This window comes from Perca fluviatilis, chromosome 3, assembly GCF_010015445.1.
Source record: "Perca fluviatilis chromosome 3, GENO_Pfluv_1.0, whole genome shotgun sequence".
NCBI classification, from domain to species: Eukaryota; Metazoa; Chordata; class Actinopteri; order Perciformes; family Percidae; genus Perca; species Perca fluviatilis.
The window spans coordinates 26401707-26428339 of NC_053114.1; the positions used below are offsets into that span (position 1 = coordinate 26401707).

The 26633-nt window shown below is 40.7% G+C and overlaps 1 protein-coding gene across 6 annotated transcripts in view; it reads right to left on the reverse strand.

The window, feature by feature from the left end:
- Positions 1–26633, reverse strand: part of zfhx3 (zinc finger homeobox 3) — a 210335-nt gene that overhangs the window by 127556 nt on the left and 56146 nt on the right. For 4 of the 6 annotated variants that reach the window (XM_039794348.1, XM_039794350.1, XM_039794352.1 and 1 more), the window contains one exon: positions 24988–25353. The gene's annotated coding sequence lies outside the window, so the exon portion shown is untranslated. Of the gene's footprint in view, positions 1–2949; positions 3212–12984; positions 13370–24987; positions 25354–26633 lie in introns of those variants that run through there. The other 2 variants (XM_039794347.1, XM_039794349.1) reach the window with 2 other exon arrangements.

The window sequence follows — 26633 nt, forward strand, 5'->3', positions numbered from 1 at the left end:
TAGCTCACAGAAAGAGCAGGCACAATGTTGAGGGAAGTGAGAGAAAGCAAATGCAGAGTAAGATTGACAGACAAATTGCGCCAAATTGACTAAAACAGCTAATGAAAGAGTTTAACAAACAGACAATAAAGAGAAATCAAGCATGTGATAATTTAATGGTTTTGTGAGGTTGGCAGAGGGAGTGTATATGTGAAACGAAGATTTCTATTTGTGGCTGAATGAGTGAATGAGCATAGACAAACGGCTTTCTTTCTTCTTTGTATGTCTGAGCGAGGGAGAGTGAGAGAGCAGAGACAAAGGCTTTTCTGAGTGTATGTGCGCAATCTTGTCCTTTTTTTCCGAGGACAGAGGTCTGGAGAGGCCTCATATTTCTGTCTGCTGTCAGGCTGGGGTGAGAGGCAGAGACAGCAAGGGGCAGCTGTTTTCTATGAGGTACCCTGGCTCCCTCACACACGGTCTTTAATCCAGCTTAGCTTCCTTGGCCAGACAAGTCTCCTCCTGCGTATATATGTATGAGTGTGTGTCAGGGTATGTGTATGTCAGAGGGAAAACACATGAAAGTGTGGGTGTAATTGGTGTAGGATGGGGCACAAGTGGTGGCAAACCATGGGACAAATGGTGAAACTTAAGTAGTAAAATGAAGTGACAGGCAAAACTAAACCAGTGCTTTTGCTCTCTTTGTTTTTGCACAAGACAAATAATTTCACAAGAATGCAGCAGGACCAGTTTGATATGCAGACATTTTAGAATATAGAGGGGACTAGTGAGACATACTAACTAGCGCACAAGTTGAGAACACTTACTAACTCTTCTACAAATGCAGTTTTTACTGTATAATAAAGGAGTTAATGCTGAAGTTGATTTTTGATGGACAGCAGAATTAGACCAAATCATCTGCAGATGCAAAAAACAGTATTGAAACGGCAACTAATCCAGATTTAATTATGAAACACTGTGTACACACCTTTTACCACAAGGACTTGGCTGTGGTTTTAATACTACAAATAATAACAACAGTAATCGTTGGCAACAACAGGAAGAGGAAAATTAACTATTCAGTTCGTAATTCAGACTCTAGTTCTACGCTCTTATACAATGATAGAAATAGGGCTAACATAGTATGTGGGCTTTACTGCAGTATGATTTTGTCTAACAGCAGGCATATTTTTATACAGCTTTCTTGAGCCTATGCAGTTGGAATATTTTCATTACATCCTTCTGTCATTGTCCTTAGATTCCTGACAACAAAGAAAATAAAAACCTTCCTATTTGACAGTTAAGGGAGGTGTACCTTTGTCCCCAGCCAATGACTATCAGTGACTCTACAAGTTAATATTTGCTTCTGCCTGCTCATAAATTTGCATTGCATTAGAACCTGACCTAAATGCATTTTTATCACCCAAAGTAATTAGCTGAGCATTAGTTGTACGAGAGAGAGAGAGAGAGAGTACTATGAGGCTTAATAATTCCTGAATGGGTGGTTACAAAAGCTAAAGGAGGAATGGCTAAGCAGAGCTGGGCCACCAGATGAAAGAGGAAGTAAACAGGGCCAGAGTGCTGCCTCTTTAATCTACTACATTAACTCCAGCACCACAAGAGGAGGAGCCAGCATGAAGGCAAACAGCACAGACACACAAAAGGGGAGTGTCAATGAGGGGGTAATAAGAAAAGACAATGAGTAAACAAGCAGGGGAAGTCCAGGCCTGGCGTGCTAGTAACTCTCTGCTTCTCACTGCTTGGCACACACAAAAGCCCTGCTGTAATTAGCCACCCCAATAGGTTGTTTAGCATTTGCATATAAATGCCCTCAGAGGCAAACGCTAAACACGCTGACACAAGCCATGCCCAAAACAGACGTTCGCCACACCTCTACCCCTCCAGGAGGTCTCAGGGGTCCACTTATGCCGGGGTACCCCCTCCCTTCGCCTTGTGCTTGTACCCACTACAGGCAAGCTGGCATCCATTACACAAAATGCGGACAGCACACCATAGCACGGGTACTCAGTTCTTGTTTCTAGAGAGATTGTGAAACAGTATGGCGGGCTTCCTGTCGAAGGCCCGCACAGCCATCTGTCATGTGAAAGTACATTTTTGCCCTGACCACAGAACTTAACAAAACAGAGGGTGCAGGTGTCAGTCTGGTGTTTTGTTGTACAGAAATTCTATGTGGAAGACAAGAAAGAACTCAAACAGATATCCATGTACGATCACACATCCATGTGCATATGCACATGTTCATAAATACACACAGAGCTGTGCCGAGGAAGCCAGGGGTCTACAGAGTGTGAGAAACGAGTGTTCTGTCTTAATCAGGGTCAAAACATGCAGGCTTGTTTAATGTACCCTGTCTGGCAGCAAAAAACAAAAGTGTTGTAGTTATACCACGGTAGACCAAGCTGGTAGATAAGAGACCGAGGCAGACTACATGTACACATAATTAAACAAACATGCCAGCACTTTTATATTTTATTACAGTTTAGAGTTTTCAAGCATTGTTGATATTTAAAATGTATCTAATCGGACCTGTGCCTCCGTTCTACACTTCCTCTTCTGTCTAGTGTTATTTTGACAATGGCGATTTGTGAAAAAAAAACTACAAACTATAGCAAGGAAGGAAGTGATGAGACTGGTGTCTGTGCCCTCTTTCCCTCCCCCTGCACTGACCACCGCCTCGCTCTTTTCTCTCCTTCCTCCAAACCCATATTCTCTCCAGTGTAAACAAAGGCTGTGTCATCAACACACTTGTCCTGTTCCTGGTGCTGCGAGGGGAGAAAGCGTACATCCACAGAGCTCCTGCACCACACAAGGGCTACTTCCTGTGTTAATCCCAGAGTGAGATTTTACTACTACGGTCTATTCTGCTTGCAAGAGTTTTCTGAGCTTTGCTCATGTCACAGGAAGACCACAGAATGAAAAGCTATCCTCTAGCATTAAAAGGCTGGTTCTCACCTGCCATGTGGCTTGTTGTTCCCCATCAGGGCATGATCCAACACGAGGAAACACCTGGCTTCAACAAAAAGCAGGCAATAACAGGAGCCTATTTTATAGCCTCCTCCTCCTGACACATACGCACCTTGCCTGAGTTGCAGGTCCAACACTAGAGAGGAGATGCTGCCCAAATTATACCTCATCTATGAGGCAATTCCTTTTATTTCTATCAAATGCACATGATTCAGAAGGGCTCTGGGGAGAAAGTGCTTAAACATCGCTCTGAGGGAGAGTAAAAGAGTATAGCAGAGGAGAGGAAAAGCAGAGCATTACTTGTCAAAGAATTGGCACTTGGCATGTAAGCAGGAGAAAAACTGTTCTAACAGTCAGTATCCGTTTTGAGCCTCGCTCTTACCTCAGGCTGACTTCCTATATGTGGTCAGGGTGTTTTGTTTTACTGCTTCACACAACAATGCTCACTTGCTATGTGTTACTACCTGAATAAAACAGAAAAGTCGAATGTTTTTGGCCGGCTAGAAAAAGAAAATATATTTTTATTAAACCTAGTGCAAGTATGACGGACTTGCAGACATACAGCACATGATCAGGTGACAGAAGGAATGTTTTAAACTCAAGCCATCATCATAAATAGGCATAATGCTTTCTTCTGTTAGTAGTGGGTCTCCGAATTCACCAGATCATCACCAATAGCTGCAGCTAAACTAGCCCGGGCCCCCATCTTCATTCATTAAACAGTAAGGAAAATGAATGCCATGGTGACCAGACGAGGCAAATGACGTCACAAAGCCGAGGTCACCAGTCTATCACGGCCGTCTAGCCCTGTGTCAGCCCCATGGGACCTGCCCCACCCCTTCCAGCCTAGACCAAATCTCTGCTCTGTGGCACTGAACGTCAGAATAAAAAACCAAACCGTCCCAGAGGGCTCCGTGTCGAATATGTAAACGCCACGGGACTGTCGCTGTCATGAGAAATCCGCCACTGGGCGCAACAGCGGATAGAGCATAGCCTGCCATATTTGTGGGAACATCTGGACCAGCAGACGAGAACTGGCATTAAACTGGACAAATATACATTTTTAGTTGCTATGTATGTGTATGTGTGTGAGGGAGAGTAGGTGTCCTCCTCAGGCTAAACACACACACACACACACACACACACACACACACACACACACACACACACACACACACACACACACACACACACACACACACACACACACACACACACACACACAGTGTGTGGGAGTCTGCTTCTCTCTAATCAATTTATTATGAGGCACCGGGGTCCTTATGTTTGTTCATTTAACACAGGGAAAATGAGAAAAAGCATTTGTTTTAGGTACAGTGAGACCCAGAGAGGAAACCACACGTGTTTTGCGAGGAGGAGAAGAGAGGGGTGAGGCAAACGCACACAAGACAGAGACACCCTGCAGAATAATGTAGAGGTGAAATATTGTGGCTTTGAGGAAATGCTTGTTTAATTGCAGTTTGGTGCAACATTTAATGTGGTCTGTATGACACCTGGCATAAATGGTTTACACCCGGGACAGTGCCAATTATAATTCAGCCAATCAGAAATCTTTCATAAATCTTTTGACATGCTCACTGCAGCAGCTAGATGCTTATTTGACGAGATGAGATGGGATGGCGACAGACGCACATGCAGTATATCTTCTTTTTAATTACAATGTCTGCAGAGGTGGGACTTTGCTATAAACAATCATCTGTGCAATCAAACACAATACCACCAACACTATGCATTATAATAATACATTGTCAAACTGAAGAAAGAAAAAAAGACAATGTACAGTATTTGTATCATTATTGCTATTAACACAACTGAAAGACAATATAAAATAATATAGATGTGCATAGCCAAATAACTCCTATTACAGCAGCTTTAACAGTGGGACTTCGATTTGATTATTTGAGGTGGTGGTGGTCAGATCGGCCTAGCCATTTACTGGCACGCGCACACACACACACACACACACACAAGAAAACCAGAATGCCATTACTATTTTGCTGAATGTAAGGCTCAAATAAATACTTAAAATCATTTTCATAGTTAATTAAAAATATAAAATGTGAAAAAAGTTTTTTGAATGTGTACAATCTTTGAATGTGCTTCTTGAGAACAGCACTTTATCTCTACTAATAATACTGCAGGTGCTAATAGGTCCTTCACAATCTATATTATAATTTTATATATTCTGATCATATGTGTTTTGTGTTTGCATGAAAAGCACCAACACAGGTCAAAATAACCTAAAAGAATATTCAGGACTTTAGTGTGATTTACATGCACTTTCCAATAACAAAAGGAAAAAAAGAAAAATGTGAGCTTAATCTCAACATAAGTAAATAATGAAAAGGATAGCTAGCATGAGTAATGACCACTGAAAGAAAATAACAATGTACAGTATACTGTATGTGTGCACAAACTGTACACTGCTTTGTAGAAAAAAGGAAAATATAGCGGCAGAAGCTGGAAGAGAGCTGACATCAGAGGACTACGGAGGCTACAGCACTTAGAGGCCATTTTATTGCTTTGCTGTGGTCAAGTGAGGTGCACCGAGCTCAATTCCACCACAACAATGGCAAAGAGGGCCGCAGAGACAAAAGAGGGCTATCCCTGCTTCTTAACCCCTTCACTACTGGCAGATCAGTCGCCTGGGGTACTGAGCACCAGGCCACCTCAGGAGAATCTAAGGGAATGACAAATAGCGTGTCGCAACTTATATACATACTGTATGGCAGCACACACACACACACACACACACACACACACACACACACACACACACACACACACACACACACACACACACACACACACACACTTAGTTACAGAGTAAAAACGATACATGCACACAAACCACATAAGAATCTATCAATGGGCAGATGGAGTCGGCTGCTTTTCCTGACCAGGAAGAAACAGTCGGTAGCTTCACCTCAGCCCTGTCTCACACTGAAATGCACTGCAGCGTGTCTTTCCATCTCTGCCCCTCCCTCTCCTCTCTCTGGCTCTCCTCCACTGAGAACATGGACAGGCTACTACACATTTGCAAGTGAATTACACTTTTTGTTGAGATTTTTTTGTGTGTGTGAATTGTAAAAATGGGGAAAGAGGGTGTGAGAGGGAAAGGGTGCTCCTGCCATCGCTCTTTTCTTTTCTTCTCTCTGTAATCCTGAGGAGGATAAGCTGTGAGGTACACAGAGAGGAAGTGCCATAGACCTGCTGGGGTCCAGCACATCCTAGCAGTGCATTCCTACAGCCCAGCTATCAGACACACGTATAGACAGATATAGACTTAAACCCTCTCAGCCGCACATTACTATTGTTTGTCACAGAGTGGAGGGGACGCAGAGCACACACAGAAAGGAAATCAAAATCAGAATGACTTAAATCTAAAACCAAAACTGGGCTTTAACCATGATCTGAAAACAGAAGTAAAATATCATCATACTTGGAAAACTAAACTGGGTAACGCTGCACACATAAATCAGAAAATATTGTCAAACATCAATCTGTCTGTCTCCCAATTGTTAATACTAAGCATGTCTTGGGAGTAGCGGAGGAGAATAAGTAGCATGGAGAAAAGGAGTTCTAGAGTCTACAGCAGTATAATGTTCATATCACTTTCACATAGCTCTTTATCTGGCCCTTCAAACGAGCCCCAGCCTGACCAGACAGAAAAGCGGAGAAGCTGATAGCTTGATTATACAAACACACACACTGTATTTGGTACTATTACAAGCTGTGACGTTGCATCATCGTGTGACCTGGCTGTAAATTAGTGACAAGGAAAAATGACACCGACCTGACTACATTTAAACATGTCTTCTTTTATACAAACTGTAATTTCTTCCTATGAATACAATTATTTAAATTGCTTACATTTAACCTCTGTGTCAATTGGTGAGTACATGATGGTTTTTTTTAGAATTTGAAATTATATTATATTTTCTGTTAAATATGTAATACAGTAAATAATATGGAACATAAAAGGTAGAAGCTATGCAACTGATGCACTGTCAATTCATCACCCCCCCCCCCGCCCCAACCACACACACACACACGCACACATGCACATTTCAGTTACACAATGCAGATTTCACAGACACAGATAAACAATGCGAGGGCAGTTATCACTCCACGGAGCACAGTAACATAGAGGAAGAGGAAGAGGATGACAAAGAAATAGGGGAGGATAAAAAGACGGCGTGTGTGTCGTCAGAGTCACAGGCCAGAGGGGCCCATGTATTGTTCCAGGGCTCAGTGTGGGGAGAGAAAGGCGACCTGGGCCGCCTCTGTCAAAGCGTCCTCCATGTTTTATGCATTCTGTCCTTTGTGATGATAAGCGCTAGTGCGGAGGGTGGAATGCTGGCCTCCAGGGTCCAAGAGAGGGGTGGGCTTAGGGGGGGGCTGGGGTCCAGCTCAGTTCAATTTTGCAGCACTTGGAGTGGTCCCTGTCATCCCTGCCTCCCCGCGTGTAGGCATATGTAGCCTATACACACACGAAATCGCTGTTCCTCCCATCCCTGAACACTAGAGCTAGCTGCTGCTGCCCCAGATAGAATACATACACAGTCAGTCGTAGCCGCTATGCTATACACACACACACACACACACACACGTTTTTTAACGATACTGCCAGCACTAGACAGGCATGCATCACACCATACAGGTTCTCTGCTAACAGTCGATACAGCAACCCAGATATAAAACAGTCTGTGTCACTGGTACAACACAGCTATCTAACAAACTGCCTTGTTTGCTACAAAACTGATATTGTACATTTATTACAGAAGCAATATTGAGATTCTAGTCAAGGACGCAGATCCACACACAAACATTATAACCCCCCAAAAAAAGAGAAAGCCCAAATAGAAACCATACTTTGCTTTAAACACATTACTGAATGGAAACAGATTTTTTTTTCCTTTTTCCCATATCTCTATTCCCTTTATGAGTCCCAGATAATCAGCGCAATGTTGCCTTATCACAACATAGGTCTGCTGTGATTTGCCTGAATTTGAACACTGAACATGGCTTATATTTTTTGAAAACAGTTTTATTTTTACAATTAATAAAAATGCATAACCATAAAAACAAAAGTGTTACAGGGCCTTGACGTGGCACATTCAAAAGAAATTAGATTTTCATAATGCCAGTATGCACACAAATCAGAATGCAGCTGTGTACACACAAACATGCAAAGACACAAGCGCATCTTCTCAGTCATAAATCTAGTCTACCACAATGATTTAACCAAGATTGTTACTACGATAACATATCGTGAAAGAGTAAACCACAAAAAATTCTTGCCAACTTCACTTCTAAAAGATAAAATGATGACTGAAAAGCTCTAAAGAAGACAAGGAGGGTAATTTTAGAGAAAAGGGGTGCTTTCTGTGTATGAAGAGGAGCCCTTTTGGAAACTCGAAGCTGCTGGGATCACACACACACACACACACACACACACACACACACACACACACACACACACACACACACACACACACACACACCTGAGCATGACAGTCATATCTTCCACTCTCCCTTCCCACTTTGTCGCTCACTCCTGTGCTAAGCCGAGATCCCGCCCCCTGCCTGCTCCTTTATGACAGCATGACATGTACACTGGCCTCGGCTGCAGGACAACTGGAAGAATTAGTCCTCGCTGCACAACATTGCATATTCAAAACCACACATCCGATTTCAAGCTATCATCTGTGTTGACTGCCCTCATCTACATACAGTATGTCCATACAGCTAATGGCTGACACTTTACATTCTTCACTGATTTCAGTGAAGACGCAAGGTACCTTTGTATTTATAATTCTCTGCCTCTCATAAAGCAAACAGACAGTAAAAAGAAATTACTTTATAATAACTGATTTATTAAAATACACAATAATAATAATAATAATAATAATAATAATAATAATAATACATTATTTTTACAAATCCATTCAACGACACCAAAACATTCTATATTTTACTAACAGGGCATAATTAGGTGGATTTTTGTGTTCTGTGTGCATAGACTACCTCTGGCAAACAAAGTGGGCTGAATCTCCCATGTATGGCCTTAGCCTACTAGTGACCCAAAGAGGGCTCTCTCCTGCCGATAACATGGCAGCGTGCTCCCCCACAGAGCCCATGCCCAAGCACGGAAAGGTGGGAGTTAAGGAGGGAGATATGCAGAGACACATTACGAATGAGAAGGAGAGAGGGAGAGGCACAGTGAGAGGAGGAGAAGGGGTTATGACAGCCAGAGGCACTGTCTCCTCTTTCTCTGGGTTACCCCCAAACCATGAAACAAGCCCACCCATGACAACTGCTGCTCCCTGTAATTCCTGTTCACACAGTCAACTGACATCTGAATACTCTGAATATACGTGCACGTCATCGAATATGGTAATATAACCAAGTGCAAACAGTAGACAGCCGTATGTTGCTGTGCAGGATCAGTGGCAACTACAGCACAAACTGTGATCACATCACAGCATTACAACACCAAATATTTTCTTCATGATAGCAATAACAATCACAACAACAACACACAGATAACAATTCTACCATATGCACTTATGATTAATTGTATAACTAGAATCATGTTCAATCACTGAATGCACCGCGCCACTGTCACAAGTAAACAAAACTGCACTTTTGAATCATTTTTTATCTTAACAGACAAAGGATTTTGTTATATGTCTAACACAGTCAACTGACATGTATTTTTATAGCCATTGTTTAAAACAGTTGCCTGATGTCACAAAGATATGCTATATAAAGCAATTCGGAATAAAAAATGAAAATCTAATGGTATTAATTAGAACAATCAGAATGGTATAATATCTGCATGGGAGTATTTCTTTTTACTTATTTTGAACAGAGTAATATACTGTTTTCTCATTTTCCTTTAGCTATGGTAAATAACCTAACTGCACCAAAAATGTTTTTATTCATTTTGGTTTAATATTTAAATGTTTTTTGGGAAAAACTATTTCAAAATTCAGCCTTGAGAAAAAATATTAACAAAAAAGAAGGAAATATCTCTGACCACAAAAATGAGTCCAAAATGAAAATGGCCTATTTTCAACTAAAATGTTGTCTATGGTAAAACCATCACTCTAACACTTTAACAGCTAATAGTTCTCATGAAGGCAATACTTCCAATGTTACAGCAAGGGATGAGCATGAGATAATATATTTAGCTACACCGAACACACGTCTGACAAACACATATTTGAAATAGAATACATAGAAATAACGCCAATGACATTCCTATACCTTTGCCAGGAACTGTTATAATTAAACATAAATATGACGATGAAGCAAGACAGAAACAATCAGACAGGTGAGATGACAGTAAACATTTCTGCTGTCTTTGTTTTGTAACAGAAGATGGAGAGAGAGGGAGGAGGAGGAGGAGGAGGAGGAAGAGGAGAGGAGTGTTACTGTCAGACAGAGGAGGAAGGGAGATCACTCGAGTTTTGGCACAGCAGCCTACCTGCCCTACACATTACAACACCTGTGAGTTTCTGATCACTGGAATTGAAACACACAATTTAGTGTTGCAGACACACATAAAAAAAATACTGGGGTAAAGAACTACATATCAATAGAAAGAAAAAAAAGAGCAAAATAAGAATATTATCAGTTTTACATTAATCACCCAGTTTCCTCTCTTTCTCCCAGTGCTAATCGCTTTCTGTCTGCTCCTCTCCAGTCTGAAAGGAAGGTATCTGTTTATCTGACCTCTTCCCCTGATTCCTCCTCTATGGCCTATGGCTATTTGACCCCTCCACCCAACCCCCCTCAACACTCCTACCCACAACCCCCCCCTAGCTTTTCTCTCACTCCATGACAGCCTTAACGTTTTGTTTTATAAAACCTGTTACCAGTCTATTTTGTTTCTCCCATCCTAAACTAAAGCCAAAGTCTTAATCCTGCAGATGCTGACAACCCAAAGTGCTTTGTGTGGCTCCCAAAACATACCAACAACTACCGTCACCCCTTTCTCCCAGCAAGACCCACTCTCTCCCCATCATCCCTGGCTGTTTGTGCGGGGGTTTCCTCTCTTTCCTTTTTATCTTTGCACTCACTCCATGACCCCTGTTCCCCCTGTTTCTTGCTGTCTGACCCCCCCACACACACACGCGCGCGCGCAAGCGCACACACACACACACACACACACACACACACACACACACACACACACACACACACACACACACACACAGCTTCTCGCCCACCTTTCTGTTCCCCCAATGGTACACACATAGCCTATCCTATCTTTGCCTCTGCTCGCTCGCAAAACCCTTTTGCCTCTTTCTTTTCCTGTCTCTCTGTCGCGAAAATTATCCGAGTCTGACTAATCTCGCAGCCTTTTTTTTTTTTTTGACTGCATAGCTCCATCCGAAAAGCAGCCACTATTTTTGATCATATTTATGGAAATTTTCGGCTTGCAATCAGCCTACACCTAAACGTCAATGTAACAGTTGCATTTCCGTTTTCTCTATTTTTTCCGTTACGATCCATATTTCGGCGAGATTGGTAACAATGTAGCCTAGTCATAAACTATATTTTGTGTTGTTGTTGAAAAGGCCCATTTAGCAGATATACTCTCTTTACAAGCCTCGTTGTGTTCGCTTCCGAGAAAGCAGCCTGTTCTATTTGAGGTAGGCTGTGTGGAAGATTCTGTGGTTCAACTTTAAAAAAAGAAAAATCCTACAAATGTTAACTGGCTAAGCGGCTACTAAACGCATGCAGTGACCTATAGGTTTAGCCTGGACCATACTATAAGTTTCCGGCAGCAACTTTGGAATGATTATGTCTGCTTAAGGTCAGACTAATGGAAATGTATTGTTTTCATGGCAATGTTTTGTTTTCATTCCGGCTCAGCATTTCTCGGGGACAAATTTTTTTCTCCTGAAAGTCAGATACGGTAGCCAAGTAGTTGGAGGCAGCAGATCCAGCCTGTCTATGTCTTTCCTCAACCACATGTCTGTTTTCTAAAACGCAGCTCAGACTCTCGGGCTGTCCGTGTACAAGGTCCTGCTGATCCGCTCTTGTCATGAAGGAGACCCGGGGCTTCGTTTATCTCAACACACCACGTTCACATAACACACACACGCGCTCACGAACCCCCTTCGCGCACGCACGCACGCACACATGTACACACATGTCGATCGATTTGCATGTGACTTCGTCTGGGAATGAGCGAGAATCGACTTAAAAACAACGCTTCAAAAGAGGCAAACAGCGATGAAAAATAAAAAAAAAGACAAGATGGACAAAGTGGGGTAAAAGGGAAAAGTGTAGCTAGAGGAACTGAGACAGGGCGGAGGGATTGCACATTTCAGAGAGAGACGTGTCGGAGAAGGACAAAAAAATGTGTTTATCCAGAAGAGGATTTTATAAGCATAAGACGGCGCTGAAACCCCGAGGATGTGCCAAGTGTCAAATCTGTCAAAATTAGAAAGCGAGAGATGTTCCCTTTCGCCGGACGCACACGGACCCACAGGCTGGACTTGGAGCTCCTTTTCTGGGCTGCGCTCATGTGGAGCTGCCGCTGCCCTTCGTCCGCTCAACACAGCCCCCTTTCTTATCGCATCTGTGCCTTAAAACACGTTTCTTGACACCCATAAGCCCTCTATACCTTTTCCCGATCCCACCGAAATGCACATATTTGTTTTAAAACCGTGTTTTTCTACGCGGTCAACTGCTTGGAGAGGATCGCTGTCTTGCCTATTTCTTATCTTCCATTCATGAGGAGGAGAGGACGAACGCTGATGTAAACACAGGTAACGATACGAATAAAAATCGAGAATAAACCAAACTACTTGCATGAAATGAACTTGTGGTCGCCAGTCATTTCTCACAATGTGAGAATAGCCAGCTCCGCTACACGTAAACTACGAACAGATAGGAAAAGAGATTCAGATAAGTCTACAGCGAAAAGAATAGGATCGTGGAAACACAGAGAGGAAAAGAGACAAACGCAAAGTTGAAACTTACAATTTCTCGCTGCCGCTTTGTGATCCTCGCTTTTTAATCCAGTATTGAGATGATTTAGCTAAAGATCCCATCAAGGCAGTCCCCTTTTGGTCAGTTTGCGCTTAGGGTGGCAAAAGAAAGATCATTGTTGTTGCGGAGTGTAAAAAACCGAAGTAGCCTTATTAGTTGTTAAAGGCAATATAAAAATAATTTGGATGCAAAGCAGGCGATGAGTCTTGTGTTAGAGGGAGCGAGGAAGAGGTGAAAGTGAGATCTGATGATTGAAAAGAAAAAACTCTTTGGATCTTTATTCCTGCTAATTAGTTTCCTGCAAAAAATGGCTGTGATTAATTCAGTGCGCATGTGCTTCATTACACAGGCACGAAGGGAAGGGCTAATTAGCCGCCTTCTGGATCAATAAGATTCAGCAAAGGAGAGAGAGAGGGAGAGAGAGGGAGGGAGGGAGAAAGAGGAGGGAGGGAGGGAGGGATAGATGGATAGATACAAGTAGAAAAAAGAGGAAAGTAATGATCAGGAATTGAAAATATGGAATTAAGAACAGCGGAAAGTAAGAGTTTGATTAGACAGAAGACAGTGAAAGTTAATACTGGAGCCGGCAGCAGCAGCAGGCAAAGCCCGACGCTACAGGCACAGCTTTTCCTCCGCTCTTTTTCGACTTTTACAAATGTTTTTGTCCCGGTTTTTACTTTTTTTTTTTTTATAATGAAAGATATACTTTTGCCACTAAAAGTAGCCTACTGTAAGCAATCGTGCTTTATTTGATTCTGTCTCTTTCAACCTAAGACTGTCATTTTAGTCAAAGCCAAAGCTGCACACGGAGCTGTTTCAGTTCACACGCAGTCTACGTTTGAACAACTTATTAAAATACATAACTGAGTTACGGCGGTTGTAGTGACTAAACTGGACACATGCTATTCTTCAGCATATACTTGTAAATATGTAAACAACTATCGAGTTTGTAAACAACTAAAACAAAGGCTTGCCAAACAAATTAAAGCACGTTTAAAGCGATTTCTACATGTATGCAAAAGTGTAGTCCATATAGCCTACTGTAACAGCAACATGCAGGCTGCCTCGCTCGGTGTACCATTGTAATCTGCAATGAACAGAGCTTATCGTAAGTACAGTGGCACCTGGATATTACCAGAGCTAACACTGTATTTGTATTGTTAAATATATATTTTAAGCATTAAGAGAAACACCACTTGCTCAGAGACAGTAGTTGACAATAATTTTTTTTTTCAAATTTATAAACTTGACGTGATTCAACCTGTACACCTGTAACCCCAGTAGCATATGTTTATGTTTAGATGGCATACACAAATATTAATTTAACGATGCTAGGCTTAATGATAAGACTAAAGACTTCTTTAATAAAACTTAGAGCAGTGTTCATTAACTCACAATTAGTGTGAGTTAATGCATGGATTAATTTGAATACAATTAAGAATCATAACTACATTTTAAAAAGTGAAATTCAGGTTTAAAAAATGTGCCATAGATGAAAGTATGACGGAGATGACGTGTCGGTTTTACCGTTACTGTCAGCTCAAAATATCAGTCCAAGTTCAAATTCAGCTTACGACTTTATAACACCATTGTAATATAAAATAAACTAATTGTTTCAATGCACATTCACAGCACAAAATGTTTTAATATGTTTCCAGTTAAATTGGGAAACTCTTGAGAGCTGCGTTATAGTGGCTACAGTATGCAAAGCAAGTCCAGGTCGTTTTTAGAAAAGCTTGTTGAAGCCCTGTTGTAGTCTATATGGGTGTGACAATTTATTGAAATTGTACAATATGTGTTTAGAAAATATAAACAGGTTTATAGTTCTTACCCATCACACCAGTGAAAGGTTTAGTAGTGAAACAGAGGAATGCTGGGAAACAGGTTATCGTTTCGTGACATCGATTACAAAACAGCTGGAAACACGTTGTCAATACGTGAAAGCTGTTTTAAATAATAATAAGACTATAAATGTGTGACAAAGTTGTATCAAGGCGTTTGGTCAGCTCCGGCCTGTCTGCATTATATTATTATAGTATGATGGTTATTCTGATATTATGACAAGGAGTCCAGATGGTCACTGTCTCATCTCATTTTGATGTTTAGTGATTAGGAATTTCTGAACGTCTTTATGATCAATACCAACATAAAATGTGTGGAGTTTCTCTCGTTGTTGTTTTTCTTAATAATCTTTCCGTAAAGCACTTCGTCTCTGTAACTGATGTCCTCTCGTTTCCTCCGGATGAAAAGACTGTATTGCAAAAATCAACCTTTGAGTCTCTCGGTGCTCTTTGTTATGATAATTTTATTGTTGATTCTCTGAGGAAATGGACAATCCCTCACTCTCAGTACGCACCCTTTCTGTGCAAACAGCTCCATAGAGTCCTGGTCCACTGAATGCAAGTTGCAGTTTTCACTGATCACATAACCTGACGTGCTATGCTTATTGAAACAATACGGATTTGATAGTCTGCGCCTATAGGAGTGAATTCCGATAGAGTTAATAGTCAAACGGCACATATACTGGAATCCAAACATTGTCCAAACATGCTAGAGCTTAAAGTGACCATAATACAACAAGATGTAAGCCATAACTAGGTTATTAAAACGGGCTGGAATATTTATTTTTTTCAGACGTGTGTTGGATAGAAATGCATGGCATGAATAAATCTAATGCCGGTTTTTATTTTTCTAAGACTACACACAACTGATATGTTAAGCAGTCCGTGATGTATAGTAGTGGTGAAGATGGCTGATGAAATATAAAGGCTATATTTTATATTTTCTAAAGGCCGTTGACTTAAAGGTTAGAAAGGTTATGAAACCCCCATGGGACGTGGCGTGTCCACAGATCCAATAGCATATATCCCTTAGAAGAGCCTATGAAAATCAAACTTCTTATATGACCAAGACCCAACTCCCCTCTCCATCCATCCCCCCCACCCCCCTCTCTCTCACATTGCTGCTAGAATATATGGTGTGCTGTAACACAGCATTTCCTCAGCACTTGCCATCCTAAAGCCGAGGCAGGCACTGCTACCTGGTTTTAAGCAATGTAGCATCTGCTGTGGGGCATGCCTTTCTTAGAAAAACAAGAAAACTGCATCGCCCCGTCGAACAGCTCACATGTTTGCAGTGTGAGAGGCAGACTGCAGGAATCTCGAGGATTTGTGCGTGTCTGCTCTCTCGGGAAGGAGAGATTGTAAAAATGAATAGGTTGAAAATGGCGTGCGAGAGGAGTTAAAGGGGCTACGAGATAATAAAAGAGTCCGGTGTAATTTGAGGCTTGCAGGAGGCAGTTTTGAGCCATTCAGTCGCCTAAGGCCTGACAATGCAAACTTTAGTTTACAAATGTATGCAAAGGCCTGATTGACATTACATCAGCTACAATGTTGAGTATGGTGTATGCTAAATCAGAAGAAGACCAGCCAGACGGGGTGGTTGAGTAAAAAAGCAGGACGGATGGTCTTTAGGGCCTATGCATCACTGAAAAGGAACTGTACCGTCCGTTCGAAGCTTCTGTCCGCCCACCAGGCTCAATAGCATCGTGCGTTGATGCACACCCAATAATAAACCCTGTGGCTATGACGGCCCGTGCACATGACAAAGAAAGGCAGAGTAGCTTAAAAAGCAAAATGCTGCGTAGATGTGGGGCACATGGAAGGCTTGACCATCACCAGAACTGCAAGGAACAACACAGTGTATCCAGACAGAGTGCAAAGCCCCATAACCCTTTCTATGGTTACTCTGTGATGGTTTATTTCGCAAACCCATGTGCACTTTTGTCAACTTTTAGACATATTTATTTTAATGTCTTCAAATTAAATTAAATTTCACTTAATGTTATTTTACATAATATGTATTAGCTACTGTGTGTGTGCGCGTGCGTGTCCGTGAACGCATGCATGCGCAATCCCAGACAAAGCACAAAGGGAAACAGAGGAAATGAGCAGGGGGGGGGAAGCATTTAAAGATAAAAGCTGCAATCGAGAAAAGTCATATAACTTTATAAAGAGATAACGACCATTATATTCCGAAGGATTTGGGGATTTAAGATGCTTATAGGCTGCAATATTAACAAGGAGGGTGTCAGTCATATGTTCAGGCTATGGTAAACAGAGATGAAAAGGGCATCCGACATTCTTTAGGAAACAATCTGGGTGAGATTATGCTATAAAAATATTTCTAAATAAAAACATATTGTAGGTGAATTGGAAGCTCAAAGTGGGACAAAAAACACTGGACTTATTTTTTAAAATGAATTTTGTTTCCTCTGGAGGGCAAACCCCTGCTCACTTCAGCCTATTTTGTCTTCTTTGTTAAATAATGATAATCCACATTGAAAACATTTTAAGTGACTTAAATTAATAGCATATCAGGATCAAAGTAATTTTACAAAAGGTACAACTTGTTACGGTGTGGGGGGGAGGGGACGCCTCATTTGAATTTTAAGAAAATATATTTATACATATTTTCATGTCAGTTGTTCTTTGTTTTTTTTTGTTTTGTTTTTTCATGATCCTCGACTGGATGAAACAGTTCAGGCTGCGCTGTTTACCGCTACATCAGTGCGCGTGTGAGAGGCTGGTGTCCGGCTCTCCATGTGTCTGGGTGGATAGGGCAGCGCGGCCAGGTGCAATGGGAGCGCCCTCTTATGTTCAGCCGGACCACTGGGATCAAGCAGCGCATCAACTCCTTCACAGGAGCCAGGCGCCTGCGGACCAGCTGGTCTTTGCAAACGCGTACCTTTGCCTTTCAGTCTACCATCATATATTAAACTGCCTCGCGTGTGAATGACGTAAAGCAACATGGTCGGGTTATTGCGGGGTCAAAAGACATGCAGACTACCCAAGGCGGAAATCAAAAACATTTCAGATAAACATTTCGCCAAAATCTCGTTGGTCTATATTAATGGCAGTGCATACACTGTCCGAAACTGTGCCATCGTTTTTAAATAGCCACTTGACTTTTTGTTTTGGGAGTGACAAGGAGCAAAAGCCCAACACAGATCAAACTTGAACTTGGCCTAATTAGCGGAGCATCCTGCAAAAATCAGCTCAGTTGATAGCTTTACAGATCCATACTCCGAAAAATCTTATTACAATAAAAATGTGTATATTTAATTACAATGTAACTTTTTTGAGTGGCGATGATATGTCTGGCGGTAGATGGAGAATGTTTGAAACATGGTTTTCCACCATCATGCTTAAAACATATGTCCCTGGTGGACAGGAAACTCCTATTTATGTGCATTTTTATTTCTTCGACTTTATTTTCTAAATCAGTATTTGCAAATATTCAAATCCGTCTGTGGACTCGTAGTTTCCATTTTTTTAAATCTTTGTGTCATGTTTGGCACACGGAGAATGTTCTGGAGGTAGATAGCCTACAACCGAGCGTGGTGTCATTATTTTTTTGTGTGTAGCCTTCTGTATCAAAGTGAAATGCAACGTGTGTAACTGCTGCTGTTAAGTCTTCCCTGTTTTATTATAGCATATTATGTCAAATCATGTATTCGTCATTCAACTGATTTTTACTTTTTAATTTTTTTGAAATGCAGAAATGTATCCCCAGAAATCTGCCCTCAATGTTTTACATGCAAATCTTGTGCTGTTCATATTGGTGGATATTTTGTTAAAAATGTTTTTCAAATGCTGTTATGTTGAACGCATGTGTGTTGATGGAGGTTTTTTTTTGTTGGCTTGTTTTTGTTGTTTTTTTGTTCCAGATGTTGTGTATGTCTTTTTATGGGAATGTTTTGGCTACTGTTTGTCTATTTCTTGACTCAATGGCTGCATGCAATTCCTTTTTAATTTATTTTTGGTCTATGTTTTATTCTAAGTAAATACTCTTGAAATACAATATTAATATTAAAATGCTCCTGGACAAAATTTGATGTATCATCTCCCTGTTTTTATTTATTTATTTTTTACATATTTTAACATTGCATCCTGAGATTCAAATATTTCTAATGAAATTGGGAAATTGTTTTGAAGCCTGCATGTTAACATCGTATGTAAACCAGCAACACTGGAGAAAACCTGACATATTTCTGAAAGCGTTTTCTGCTGCTGTTTTTGTGATTTTAGAGTTTGGAGTAAAACATAAAAAAAAAAAATGACGAGCGACCGTCTGGTCAGTTTGCCTCATTAACATGAGAAACAAGAAGGCATATCAATTTCTCTCTCTCTCTCTCTCTCTCTCTCTCTCTCTCTCTCTCTCTCTCTCTCTCTCTCTCTCTCTCATCCATTTACTCTTCCTGCCAGTACTATCTTATTAATGATCCTATGCATTATTCAAAAACAGTGTGGACGTTTGGATTTTAGAAAAATAGTCGTGTTAACACATAATCAATGCAAATCTGTCTGTATGTCAATATTTGAAAAGAATGTAGTGGAACATTCAAAATGTCCGATGCTTTCTGACTTTACTTGAAGGTCCAGATTATTTCATCCTGAATAAAAGAACACGCACTCCAGACCTGCCCCCCCCCCCCCAAAAAACATAAGTAATAATAATCTCTTTCTCTCTCACTCCCTCCTTCCTCTGTGTGTGTGTGTGTGTGTGTGTGTGTGTGTGTGTGTGTGTGTGTGTGTGTGTGTGTGTGTGTGCGTGTCATATTTCAAAACAGAAAATAAAAATGAAGAAATATTAATTTCGACATGTTATTATTATTAATATTGTCATTCCTATTATTACATAGGTGCACAGGTACAAATGTCCCTAAAACCAATGTACCAAACTGTGAGCCTGCCAAGCCTCATATCACATCACCACTCAAAGTTCATTATACATTTTTGTAAGTAAATAATTTTCAAAGAGATTTTTTTCTTCAAACTTATTAATATTATGAATACAATTAAAATGAAAGGTAGCGTCAGATCTTAATGGATCCCAAGCTCACAATTAGCAAAAACACTTTGCAATCAAATGCACAAGAACACAGAATAAATAGTGGCAAAAAACAACAACATAAAGGCAAGGGTTAAAATGTCTGAAATTTAACTACAGTATTTTAATTTAATAACTTTTCATGCCAAATTGTCTAATAAATATGTAATTTCTTAATTATTTTAAGGCAAATACAGCCTTAACTGAACTCAATTTGGAAAGAAAGATCTGCACAGACCAGGCCTTCTGATAATACATATTTCAGGTCAGGGATAGTGAATAATGGAGAAATCCTGAGAGCTGCTGTCAAAGACTCTCGGTGAGAGACAGGCGGGACTCGTTTACGTGCTTTGGAGAGGCTCACTGAAACAGAGGGATCCCAAATCAGAGCCATATGACCACTCCAGGCAACAGCAACACGAGCTGGTGGTAAACCGACCCAAACAGAACGGGGAAAGAATCACAGATCCCCACAACGCTGAGCCCATTCAAATACCACTTTGTGCTTGCTGCATCTTGCACTTGAATATAACAAACTTAAAGAGAGTAATTTTCCTTCATGTGGAAAGGAGCCCCCGAACAACACTACGAGATGAAAGATGACAGGTGGAAGCGGCACAGAAGGCAAATACAGATCTAGGATCGCTCCCAGGGTCAAAATCCAAATGCTCACAACACATTATACACCCCATGGTGACCAACAATAAAAACCAAGTATATGTCATCTGATAATTCATGAAGAAAATAAAAATCACACTAGTTAAATCTAGGAAATGCAGAATAAGAAGAGGAGGACATTTATACATTTTCTACACAGTTTTAAATAACCTATAGCAGCTGGGTTTATAAGGCTGTAAATATACAAAAGGACACACCCAACTGCTGATTATTGGAGAACAACATCAGACAAAATGAGTTTTGCAATGAAAATAATTGAATATGAGGACAACAATGATGCTGATTATCAAATAATGATGAATAAGCTATATAATAACAATAATGGACAAGAGTAGCCTATAACTACATTGAATAAAATGACAGATTTTTTCCTTTACACTATTCATTGTTTGACAGTGACATGGACACAGTTACTACGTGCTAACAACCGCACATGCGGTGGGCTGCAATTCAAACAAGTGAGAGAAATGAATGCAGACATGGATGGGATCATGCAGAATTTTACATGTGTGGATCTAGTTGAGAAACAGGACCAACAAGCCCATCTGAAGCCTCATGTCATCAAACCTCCAGAGCTGTGAAGGAGCCCCCTGGACCAAAAGCCAGCAAGGCTTGGTTGGAAGTAATTTTAGACGATCAAAGCAACTGAGGCAGAATTATGGATGTTTAACCCCTCGCAGCTCTCCTAAACTTTGCCTCTGTGGCAGGGGATCCCACCCATATTTGCTGTGGGTAGTGTGTTGGGAGGGTAAGGGTCATGGAGCCCTGCTTGTCCATCAATTGGTTTGGTCCCTGTACTCTAAATACCTCAACCCCACAACCCTTTTAGCCTGAAGTGTTCCTGGAGCCAATAAAACCAAGTGATTAGTGGAGCTGTTCCATTTTTAGGTGCTAGCTCGTTAAGCGAGTTAATAGTGAAGGTGTTTACTTTTGCATGACAGGCACACTACAGGAGGGGTGGGCTAAGACCTTAAACCAGGAGCCCTGCACCCATCCATCTACCACTTCTCTTTTCACCTGTGGCATGTTACTTCTGTGTGTACTTCTAGAGTCAAAGAAACACATACATTAAGCATTTTTGCCTTGTATACCAGGTATGAGGAAGACACTCATAATTGACACCTGTGTCCTCGCTACCTGCACACCCAGCCAAGACGGCCTGCTTCCTGCCAACACTTCTGAGATATTAATTTCAGCACATGTGTAACAGTCAGAAATACTACCCTTCACATAATTCAAACACATACTGTACTTTTTGTTTAGCTCCACTGTCTGTTTGTCTGTCTGTCTGTCTAAGGTGTATGAGACAAAGGTACTACAGAGAGGGAATCATGGCAGCAAGGGGCTATGTTCCTCTCTTAACTGTGTTAACATTCACAGGAGTGTGACTGACCTCCTGTTAGAAGAAATTAGCAACAATTTCTTCTAACAGACTAATTCTGTCAGATATGTGGTTACTGAATAATTTGTGATGTGCATTTCTACAACCTTGTACAATTTCACCTGAATCGAATCCAGTTGCTGCTTATAAAGGCAAAAATATATCAACGTGAAAAATTGTCTTTGAATTCCAAAAGGTCATACCCTCCCTGTGGTCAAATGACAGTCAGAGATGTGATAGTCATAGCTTAGAGGATAAAATGTGCGCATTGGATAACACACACATTAATTCACTTCATGGCAGCTTGTGAATTAATCTGGAATCATCGAGTTGGTCTCTTGCTCACCTTGAACTTGAATTAAAATTTGCAGTGATTTCATGAATAAATTAGCTATTTTTAGGGTCTATTTTGCCATGCCAGAACCTTTTTAAACACGTCACTGTGTCCAGATTTCAGACAACAGGAGCAGATCTGTGTTGATTAAGGCTTTCTCAAATCCAACCACAAACATTGGATTTCTGCATGATCGGATTTAAAAAAATAACTTCTTAGTCTGAAAGTAAGGGAACACAGATTGTTTTTGAAATGTGTAATTAAAATGTGATGCAATTCTATATTTTTCCATTGTTTGTAGTGTCTGAAGATTGTGGTTTCATTTGAGAATTCAAACAAAACATACAACCAGCATTATCCACACCATGAATACATCTGTAGATCTACAATGTTTATTCTGCAGATTTTGTTTTGTATTTTCAGTGCATTTTCTGCTTTGTATATAAAGATTAAAACGCGTTATTTGATGTATGTTAGTCAACGATTTGTATATCTATTGAATTTAACAAGACATCTTGACTCTGAGGAGATTATTATTATTAATTGTAAACTAAACCGTCATGTGCGGAGATGAGTAATATAGCGATCTAGGTATTTTCTCCTAACCCCAGCCAAGTATATATTGCAGTACATGCCAGAATGCACTGCATTTCTCTGTAAGCTAAACCACACACCGATAAAGTGGAATTGTGAGCTATATTGCCAGTGATTGTACATTTTGAACATCCACATGAGAAATAAAGCATGTAACATGAATTATAATCTGTGCTATGTCCATTTTTATCTTACGATTTTGAATATGTGCAAATACATTTCCTCAGGAAGAAAAGGGGGCGAGACAGAGGAAACTGGTTTTAACGTATTCTGTTTAGAATTGTAAATGTATTGCATAGGCCCTGCTGTCCAATTACATATATCTTTCATGTATGAAATCATGCATGTCTTTTGCTCTAAAAGGGGGAGGGCTGGCACAAAGGGAGCAACCCCGAGTGCAGCAGAACAGTGTGCAGCCCACATGAAAAATAAAGTCTAGTCCTGGAGCCCTGGAGCCCTGGGCGAGGAGTGCAGCTCCATCAGCACACAGGCCAGGGAGGGGAGCTGCTTTCCTCCAGACTGGAGCCCTCTCCACTCCTGACTCCTGCTGCATTATCATCGTCCTATTGTAAGGTAGCTGACCCTTTGGGTCCTAAATCAGACTTTATAGAAAATACATTTCAGATCACGTCCTTAATTAGCTCAGCGACGATAAACATTGTTTCTTTCGCTTTCAAGTGTTTTATGTTTTCCCCTTACTAAAAATAATCTTTAAAGCTGCAGGAGAAAGAAAGAAATGGTTGTTTATCTATTTATTTTCTCTTCTTTCATTCTCATTTTCAAAACAATGACTTGCTGCTGGGTACTAAATTTCAGTGACCCAAATTTTATAAAATGACTTTGAACTTTTCAAACAAAGCTCTTTAGATCATTAACAACATAACTCATCGTATTTGGTATTTCCTGCTGCTTTTTGCTTTTATCATTTCCTACTACAATATATTCATAAAATTGTTTAATTATTGTTTTAATTTGAATTTCAGGGCAAGAATTATGCCCGTCTCTGTAGCTGAGGAGCTAAAGTTAGCAGTTTTACCTTTTTGTATGATGGAGGAAAAATGCTTTGCCACACAGGTACAAAGCTTAATCTCAATATCCTTATAGCAGTCGCTATTTGATTCCAAGTCATTGCCTGAGAAAATATTTTATCACACAGATTCCCTGATCAAGCAGAATAATTTCATATAGTCCAGATAACCTGGGATCAAATCTTAATCACTGACTAGAAATGTGTTGTAAGTTTTCTACAAAACAACTGGGAAACCAGACTCTAATAAAACTAGAAGAGTGACACTGAGCGAAATCAATTTCAAAGTCACTCTGAATGCAAATACTCATTTCACAACCAGGTTCTATGCCCAAAAGTGCACACAGGCATCGGAAATGTGCCATTTTTGCACATTTCCATTACAAGGCTCAAACACATACTGTTTATCGATTGTTATACACACTACACAAACAATACAAAACATAACATACATACATACATCTGTAAATGCACGCACAAACAGCGATGAGATTTCATCAATGAGAAAATCACTTTTGTCCCCTTAGTAAACTAAAGAACACCAACGTCTTGGAACATTCACGCATCCCATCACTAACAGCATTACTGATAACTGTTATAGTTGAATAGAAATAGTACAGTGTATACTGTAAATGTGTCATTGTGTGAAACCATAAATAAAATGTGAAAAAGTGAGTATTTCTTTGCACATTTAAATATGATGTGTTTGCATGTCCACTCAGTGTGACATATACAGTAGCTAAGGAGAATGTGCTCATGTATGTGTGTTCCACCTGGTCACGCATGCCAAGTCGGGTCACGTTTCTAGCACATTTCGCTCTAGCTGTGGTCATTGGAAGAATCTGCAAGGGGCCAGGGAAGAACCTATCAACTTCAACATATTCAGAGCCTCTAATCTAAGAGGAACAAACAGGTGAGCAGAGCATGAAAGCAGGGCATTTATCAGCCAGCCTTTCCTTTATAAAAACTCTGAAGGTAGGCTAACTGTGTTGGGGACACAGGCTGAGGACAAGTTAGCTTCAAAGCCCCGAAGAAGTTAAAGGGCTTAGGGCTTGGACAGCAGGAGCAAGGGGGACTTCACAGCCTTACCTGATGGGGTTTTTGGTCCGAGTTGCCACCACGCGGAAGCCTCTCTGACAGCGTTTCCTTTTCAAGTGTTTGTTTGAAGTCAGCAGGCAGAAAGGTCACGCCCTCTCGGTCACAGCAGGTTTGTCGAAGCAGTGGCGGATGGCCAAAGGCTATTGCTAATGTCCAGACTTTCGTCTCTTTCTTTGTATACAGAAAATAATAATGAAGGAGAATGTAAAGCTAATGATCCGGTGCCTGGGCACCTTAAGAGGTTTTGGTAATATACTCCTAGAATTCCAGGTATTTCCAGGGTTTTCCAAAGCTATATGGTTTGGGATTTAGGGACTCCCGGGTCACAAGAAGAACATGTCAGGATGACACCATCACCTGAAACAAGAAACAAAGAAAGAAGAACAGAGTCAGAAACATGATATCAACACAGTTAGAAATCATGACAGCAAAGAAAGAGGTCCATTGCAGTCCTTTCAGAGCACCTGCATTTTCTGTACCTCATCCCTGAAATGTCTTTCAGGAGAAGCAAACCAGAGTAATATGATACCATCAAGACTTAAAAATGAATAAGCTGTTTTTAGAGCCAACAAAATGAATCTAAAATTATTTGTACTAGTGCAGTGCCCGTTCAAAATGTGCCTGTTTGGAACAGGCGATTGCCTAGCCTATGGTATTGCTGCTTGTAGAATTCTTCAAAACCAAATTGTACCCCAAAATTACTTACAGAAGGACCCCAAACCACTTCATATGCAACTCTCCTGTATAGCCTACTACTGACTTACAGTGTAGGCTACATCTACATCAGAGGAAGACATTGTACTACTGTATTTACCTGACAGAGAACAGGGCAGATTCAGAATGTAATCACAGAATATCACTATGAAAATGTGGAGCAATCAGACATTAGCGTCATGGACTCATGGCAGTGCGCTACCCACCCGGCCCGTTATGAAAGCCAATCAGTACATATCTGCGTTCATCAACCACCAGAACCGGACTGTGTTATTAGTGTTGTAAGTTAGCAGTAGACTTAATTAACCCGACCCAGGGCGAGTCTGATGAAAACTCATGTGTCTGCCCGATTGTCTGCTCAATTCTGAGATTTTCTCGCATTGCACAGTGCTGTGAAGGAATAATCTCTGAGATTATGTTATGTTCTGCCAGCTCACAGCAACTTAATACAATAGCAGGAAAAGAGTCCTTAAATTCGTGAAGTGTCGTTTGTTTGTTCAAAGTCAAAGACAGTCCAAAGTAGTGCAACTTTGCACATTTTTGTGGGTCTGAGGTGTATGTCACATTTTAGCTGCCAAAGCTGTCCAAAGCTCTCTGTCTCTGGTCCTCAGGGTGAGAGGGGGAGTGGCCAGCGGCTAGAGCAGCAAAAGCCAATGTGTGCTTCTTTTACCTATATATTTAATGATATATTTTGCATTTCTAATCCAAACAATGTCAAACTTGGCACTGCACGTATTCGTGCCCATAGCAAGATACCTGTCAAGTTTGAAATCCATCGGACAAACGGTTCTAGAGATATGCGCGTAACAGACAGACAGACAGACAGACGTTCCTGCAATTTATAGATAGATGCTACTACAGCAGAAAAGCCTCTTATGATTTCAAGATTACATTTATTAGCAAATGTACTGCTGTGAGTAATT